A 7,919-nucleotide genomic window follows, 5' to 3' on the forward strand; every position below is an offset into this window, starting at 1 on the left:
GATATTGTTATGACTTATTGTCAATAGGTATACTAAGTGGCCATGAGGTAGCCTGTTGCTATGTACAGTTTTATTCTATTGTTGATTATACCACATAGCTGTGGTGATAAAGGAAATGTTCGCTTTAAATAGATGATTATGATAGGACCATGACGATAAAATCATGATGATTATTATGAATGATATCATAGGGTTCAAATGCAGAATGATTGCATGAACTTGGGAAAGAACTTTCAAGCCCTATGGGATAAATTGGGTGGTACAAGCGATGGAGTTTCAAAATTTAGCATGATTGAAGGAATTTTACAGTCTTATTTCAGGAGTTTTACGAAATTTATATTGCCAAGAGATTTTGGATACTATTAAAAGAAAAAAATGATGAGATATTTTTCCCAATGAACCTTAATATCTGCCATCCATTTTGGCTGTCTCACGAATGAAGGATGAGTTGCCTTTAGTGGTTGCAAAGAAAATTTGTGGAGACCAGGCAAAATGGGGAAATATGTCAGATATGACCCTAGGACAGGACGGTGATTCATCAATTGACATGAGGTACGAACCCGAGGTGACGACCGATGAAATTCGATCTCAGTCAATGGATGGACCTGTCCTGACATCATTGGGGAAAGGGCTTATGCAAGGAGACATCCAAAATGATTAATTTGATTTATTGATGAATATTGATGAATTAATTGAAATTGAATAATTGATTGAATTGTTGATTGATTGAATCTAATTGATTGAATTTAATTGAATAAATTTAACTGAATAAATTGAACTGAATAAATTGAATTGAATATATTGATTGTTTGATTGATGAAAATGCGGTCTCAAGAAAGAAGCTTTGATATCTTTGCGAGATATTAGCAATGTGGAGACAACCTGGGAAAATTGAGCAAGGTGGTGAGTTTATATACAGATATATATGTGCGGTTACCATTGTGTGATTTCCCCGTCAACAGAGCGGACACCTGAGGATTCACCCATTTCATACTGACCCTCCGGCTCATCTGCAAATACTGATCTGTGAGATTGGATTGTGCAAAAGCCACAGCTGAGGGAGATTCTCTGGAAATCACCGTGTGAACAGGTGGAGAGACCCTTCCTGGAGGTACGAGTGAAGCTTTAGAGGAACAAACTACAACACATCCAACGCTACTTTGATAAAAGGCAGAATGGGAAATGGAGCCTGCAAGAATACACAAGGACAACCAGAGATTCCACAAAAAGGTACTTGTACACATCATATGTACGACCGTTATGGTGCAGAAGCTATAAGGCAGGTCGAGAATTGGTATTTGTGGACAAAGGGACATGATGAGGAGTTTCCAAGAGATGGTACATTTGAGCGAAGTCGATTGGAAAGATTGGAACAAAGATTGAAAGCCAGGAAGAGACAGAATCTAACGGTAGACTGGCTTGCATTCCATCTTTGGGATGGTGAATCCAGACAACGGGAACAGCAAGAACGGATAACGGATCTAGAACTTAAAATAAAAAGGATACAGGATACAGTGGAGGAGACAAATGCACAACTGCCCTCGAAATTAGGAATGAAAGTGACAGTTGTCCCATCAGATTTCCAGTTGTCTCCCCAAAAAGGACGGTACAGAGAATTTTTTCGTGTTTCAGGAGATAACGAGAGATTGCAGTGGCAACTCAGGGATGTAGAGATGCAGCCCAGCAATACAAATGCACAGGTGCACAGATCAGACAACGACAGAAACCGGTGTTTCAAGTGTGGACGGATGGGACATTGGAAAAGAGGATGTCCGTATACCAAAAGGAAGACAAGTTAATAGGGTAAACCAAGATCAAGGGTACCAGTGCTGACCGATACCTCAGACAATGATTAGGCCTTCATTGCTGCAAATCCCAAATGATGATTGGCCTCAACAGATTCGATTACTGGACAAACATGAATAACTGTCGATGATTCTTGGGTCTGAAAAGTTTTCGGAGCAAGAATTATTCATTTTTCTTTTGCTTGTAAGCAAATTAGTAATTAATTGATCACATGCCGAAATTGGATCTTTTATGTTGGGCACACAATTTTAAATTTACAAAGTTGGAACAATTGCTTTGCAAATTTTTGAAACCAAGGGACAAGGGTCACATGATGATCAGGTGGGAATGTCGGACTAGTGTTCCGCATGATTGATAGGTCAGTGGTCGACTGACATGCAAATGGGTGTGTAGTCAAATTTGGATAAATTATTGTGGGAACTGAAAGGGTAATTTCAATGTGACATCATAGGGGTTTTCTAAGAATAAACTTTTGGTGTGTATTTTTTGTGTGTCAATGTTAGTGTTTTTTATTGTTTTGTGTATCAATCTTACAAGATTGTTGACACCGACAGTGTGCCTGTCTGGAAATGGATAGTTTTATGTGGATGGGATTGAATATCCAGAGAATCCGTAAAATAAAATAGAAATATAATTCGATTATGAACATTATCTCTTTTGTCAAGGGAAATGGAATATAAAAATTTGATGTGCTGGGTTATGAGCAGCCATTAATTAATAGTAAAATTGTGAGTAATTTTGGGATTCCATTTTTTGATAGAATGTATATGAGAATAACATCTATTTATGGATATGAGCTTCATAAAAGGAAATGAGGAAGTACAAAATCATCCAAATTTGGGAGAGGTCTTACACTGACTTCCCAGAATACTCTGCTCATGGATTTTATATATATAAACTTGAATTTTATCAGCATATAAATTGTGCTGTATGTATGGATGTGTTTTAGGCATAGATGATATGGGAAAATAGTAAAGAAAATTTTGCTGGTTTGAACTATTGTGGGTTTTCAGTTCTGGAGTTTAAACAAAGTCACTGGTTAACAGATGAGAAAGGATAGTAAATAAATTATTCTCTGCTGGGCAAATTAAGTACGATATTACTAAGACTTATGAGAGCTATTGTTCTTCCTTACAGCAGTGGAAAATTATTGGGAAAAATTAGATCCAACATAATGAATCTATAAAAGAATGTGATAGGGATAATATCCTCAATTTGTACTAATTATTTGATTGTGGGTAAAGGAATTAAGTCATCGTAGTGGATTGTTAACAGCAGCCTGAAAATGTCCTGAGAATGTGCATCCATGTAATCAGAAATCCCAGATTTGTTTTTTACAAACAACATTTTGGTAGAGGTCTTGTGTGGAACACTTCCTTGGTAGATAAAAAACGGTACTGCATGCTGGCAGCCACTTTTGCGGCCAGTTAGGCCAAACAAATTGAGAGGAAATTGTAGTTAAATACGTAAGTTACACATGGCTATTTGAAAAAAAAGGAAATTTGTTGAGATGGGAAACATTTTTCGAAGGTTTATTAAGGTGTTATAATATGACATGTGGCAAGGCAAACTATTGGATGGGAAAATTAGATCTGGCTATAGAATAAATTTATTGACCCCTTGAAGTTAATTCTTCGAATCATTGTTTCACTGGCATTTTTTGTTCAAATTGGAAATAGTTTGGTAGAGCTTTGGTTAAAACCTTTGGTTGCGGTATCTTGGAACGAAATGATAAACCATAGGAGATTGATAAGAATAGAAAAAATATGGACCCAAAATAGAAAGTTGGATTCATGCCCCTCATTGCAAACAAGCACATGGGGCTAAGGTGGACGATCCCACAGAAAATGAGGCTGCACCTAGCAGCCCAGCAGAACATTCAGTGGTAGATAAATGATAGTCGTGATTTACAGTCATTTGAATTACATTTTAACACCCCTTGCATTGATAAACATTACATTTTCAACATGTATTCCTACTTGGGATAGTGACATTTATTTGCCTACATGACATACAATTACCTGCTGATATTAATACAACATGAGTGAAAAAATGTATCACAACTACACTCATGATCAGGGGATTGAGTTCAACCCCGGGAGATAGGGGGATCAGGGTAAGACAAATAATCTGATTATGTTACATATTAAGGGATTTTCTTTATTTACCTTTTAGGAAGCTTGTTAGTTTGGTATATAATGTTAAATGTCATCGACATATAACTATGTCATAGATATGAATATATACAAGGAGTAGCAGACTTGTTTGTTGGTTTAGTAGTTATATTGGCAATTGTTTTAGTGGTGGCTTGCTTGAAAGCCTTAGTGACGGTGTGTTTGAATAAGGTAACCAACAACACGATAATAACGCATCAAGTGATGTTGCAAATGAATACAGTAGAATTAAGATAATGGCATAACGACAATGTTATGAGTTGTGCCAATTACAATATCAGTGAACTCATATCACCACGAGTGACACACTGTTAGGAAAAAGAGGGAAAAGAAAAAGTGGAGAGGAATTATGGTAATAATACATTATGCTTAATTTGTTGGTTTGGGAAAATTGTTGTTGGGAATTAGATATTCCCGTTTGTGATTGTAATCATATACAATGCTATTCTTAGTTTAGTAATAAAATACATACCTGATTGAATATTATTTGTGTGACGCATATAAATGAATATAACTTTTTGTGTTAAGGAAAAACAACAAATTGTTGAATGTGAAACTGTCGGAAGACATACATGATTATGCTGATTTCATGGTAAGATGTACCCTATCTGATTCAGTGTGTGCGGAAAGCAGATTCAGATGTGACTGAGCATAAGGATAAGACGAGATCACATTTTGGAGGGATTGCTAAACGGAATTGGGAAGAAGTTCGAGAAAGAAAATTTGTGGCTAAAAAATGAAGTTAATCGTGGCATACACCCTCTTTCTCAAAGAATGATGAAGACATTCTCCCGTGTAACTTGGAGATGAATGCTTACCTTCACCAAGGAAATTTATGTGACCATTTGCCTGGATCACACTGCAACATATGAAAGAAAGGCGATCACTTACTCTTGTTCGAAGGCTTCGAACATTCATCACATCAGAAGTTGCAGGACAACGACATTTTACCTGCAACCTCTGTGAAATGCGGGGACATATGTTATTACTTCACCAACGTCCGGGGAACCAGCATGGAGCTGCAAAAAAACGGCTGTGCCCTTGTCACAACAGCTGTGCACGATTCTGCTGGTTGCTCCTGGTAAGGACCATGAATGACCTGAACACCATGGTCCCAACATCAGTGTGGATGCATCCGGCATCCCTGTTCCACATCTTGCTGGCCAATCAACGTCACACCAATACTTGCTGCCCACTCACAATGAGGGTGGAGGCAAGTCAACTACAACTGGGTGAAGGCCGTGTTCAGGAATTACTATGGTTTACAGCAAAAAAAGTGGCAAGAATGCTACAAGGAGAGCAGGGTCAGTCTATGACTCCGCAATGTTACCACAACAGCGAAATCCTACACGAAGTAGTGCAGGAGCTATGAAGACATTAGGAGAAAATGTTTCATACCAGGATTCAAACACAAGTGATCAGCCCTTCCTTTCAAACAAAGTCAACATTTGTGTGGAGGCAAACGTTTTTTACCAGATGGTGCAGATGCTTTACAAAACTTGAAAATGAAGTGAAATTGTTGTATCTTGGTGATGGTGAAGTGTTGTTTTGAAAATATATTTGTGATGCAAATGCAATAGATTGAACGATATGGAAGGAGTCAATGACAAACGAAATGTTTTGTGATTCTTGCAGGATGACGGTGTATGCCGAAGGGAATTTGATTACCAAATTGATTGATTATTTACTTATACTTGTAATGATGTTTACTTGTAGTGATTGATTGTTTACTTATATTGATGTTTAGATTAATGGTTAATATAAACAAAAACAAAAAGATGAGGGAATTGTGGAAGTGTAACTCAGTGTAACTTATTAATTGGCACTGGTAACTTATTAATTAACCTGGTAACAAAGCAGATACATTTTACATGCAAACTCTGTGAAAGACGAGTTTGTAAATGAGTGTTAGGAATGCGCCCGAACATGATAATCTCTTTATCCACCTGGTCACAGCCCCTGGCTGAAGCACCCCCCTATCGTTTGGTAAACGGAACTCACAACAGGAGGGGAGCGAGCTGATACCAGGACTTGGTACATGCATGACCTCGGGGCATTAGCGGAGAGGAGATTAAGTCCAGTTTGGCGATATAAACGAGAGCAAACGTTGAGTAAAGTAGACTTGTCCTCAGAAGCCCTGCCCGACGGAACGATGGAATGAACGAGTACGGCGCTGCGGAAGAACATCAGCCGAACGAAAAGGACCATGGAAAAGAGTTAATCTCAGCCATTGAATAATGCGGTATTATTTGGTAAATGGAATGAAGTGAATAATAAACCAGACCTTTTGTAAACCTGTGTCCGGTCATTGGAGTCCTGTGAGTCTCTCAGATACAAATTCTTCTACAACACCAAGGACTTCCAGGACAGAAGTTGGTATTTCAAAAAAGTGGAATTGGGGTGAAATTAGCGGGGGTAGAAAAGATCAAGGTTTTGGATGGGGGAAGATAAGAGATGGTGGTGAACAGCTGTTTTAAAGACCTGGAGGGTGGAATGGGATTGAAGAGAGTGAGGGAGTTTGTTCCAGAGGCGGGAGAAAAGAGGAATGAAGGAGTGAAGGTGAGCAGAGAGTCTTGATTTTGGCAGTTTGACCATAAGAGGGTTGCAGGCAGATCTTGTGCGACCTGTAGGAATATTTGCGGGACAGAGCCCAGAGAGAGCTGGGGGGGCAAGGCCAGAGAGGAGTCGGTAGAAGACGGAAAGACCACCAACCTGCCTGCGGTGAGTGAGTGAGAGGCCCTTGGAGTTAGCTTCATCGCGGGAGATTCCAATGATTCTGAATGCTTTGGTTTCAACAGCGTGAAGACGAGCTAGGTGTGAGGCAGGAGCACCAGCCCAGAGGGGAGAGCAGTATTCCATTGAGCTGCGGATGAAAGCCTTGTATGTGGTGAGGAGCTCAGGTGTGCCAAGGAAGGACTTCGCACGACGGAGGATGCCCAGTCGGCGACTGGCTTTGGAGGCCAGATTTGAAATGTGGTTTTCCCAGGAAAGATCATGGCAGACAGTGAGATCCAAAAGCTTGAGTGACAGAACTTCTTGGAGAGGATTATTCAGAAAGTGGATGGGAGGGTTGTCCAGTCGGTCTTTTCGGAGAGACATCGTAAGAGTGTGAGATTTGTCAGGATTGAAAGACATGTTCCACTTGTTTGCCCAGTCTGTGATTTTGTCCAGGTCTGCAGAGAGTGAGGAGGCTGCAGACTGCCGATCTGAGGGATGAAGAATGGAGCGACAGAGAGTAGAGTCATCAGCAAAGAGATACAGAGGATTTTCAAGAGAGTCAGAGAGATCATTGATGAAGACCAGAAAAAGCACAGGGCCCAGAACACTGCCTTGTGGAACTCCAGCCTGAACAGGAAGAGGAGATGAGAGAAACCCATTCAGGGCCACACGTTGACTACGACTAGAGAGGAAGTCCGCCAGCCATGCGGAAACTTTTCGTTTTATCCACCCAACTCAGCACAATCTACACTTCAAGCCTACGATGACTCAATAATCCGGGTTTTGGGAACAATAACTGTTCCTGTGAACTACCAGGGTATCAAGCTCGAAAATTTCAACTTTTATGTTGCAATAGGCAAGAGCCTAATGGGGGTTAATCTGTTCGACCAACTTGGGTTCAAACTTTTAGACCCGACCGGTACACACATCCACATGATTGCAGACAAAGAAAATGCGTACAAACACCTGTACCTTTCGCTGTTTATTGTGTTTGGGGAGTGTAAGAGTTACTGTCATGCTCCTCGAGTGGACCTTGCGGTTCCAACAGTATCTCAAGGTTTGAGACGTCTACCTCTTGCTGTCGATGAAGAGGTTTCTAAGGAGCTTAAACATGTCAAATCTGAGAGCATCATTGAACGCATTGATTCGTCGTAAGAATGGAGAGTTAACACTTCGTGTTGATCTTATGTCGGTGAATAAAGCTATTATTCCTGATAAATA

This window comes from Myxine glutinosa, chromosome 6 (genome assembly GCF_964187855.1).
Source record: "Myxine glutinosa chromosome 6, kmMyxGlut1.1, whole genome shotgun sequence".
In the NCBI taxonomy this organism is placed as follows: Eukaryota; Metazoa; Chordata; class Myxini; order Myxiniformes; family Myxinidae; genus Myxine; species Myxine glutinosa.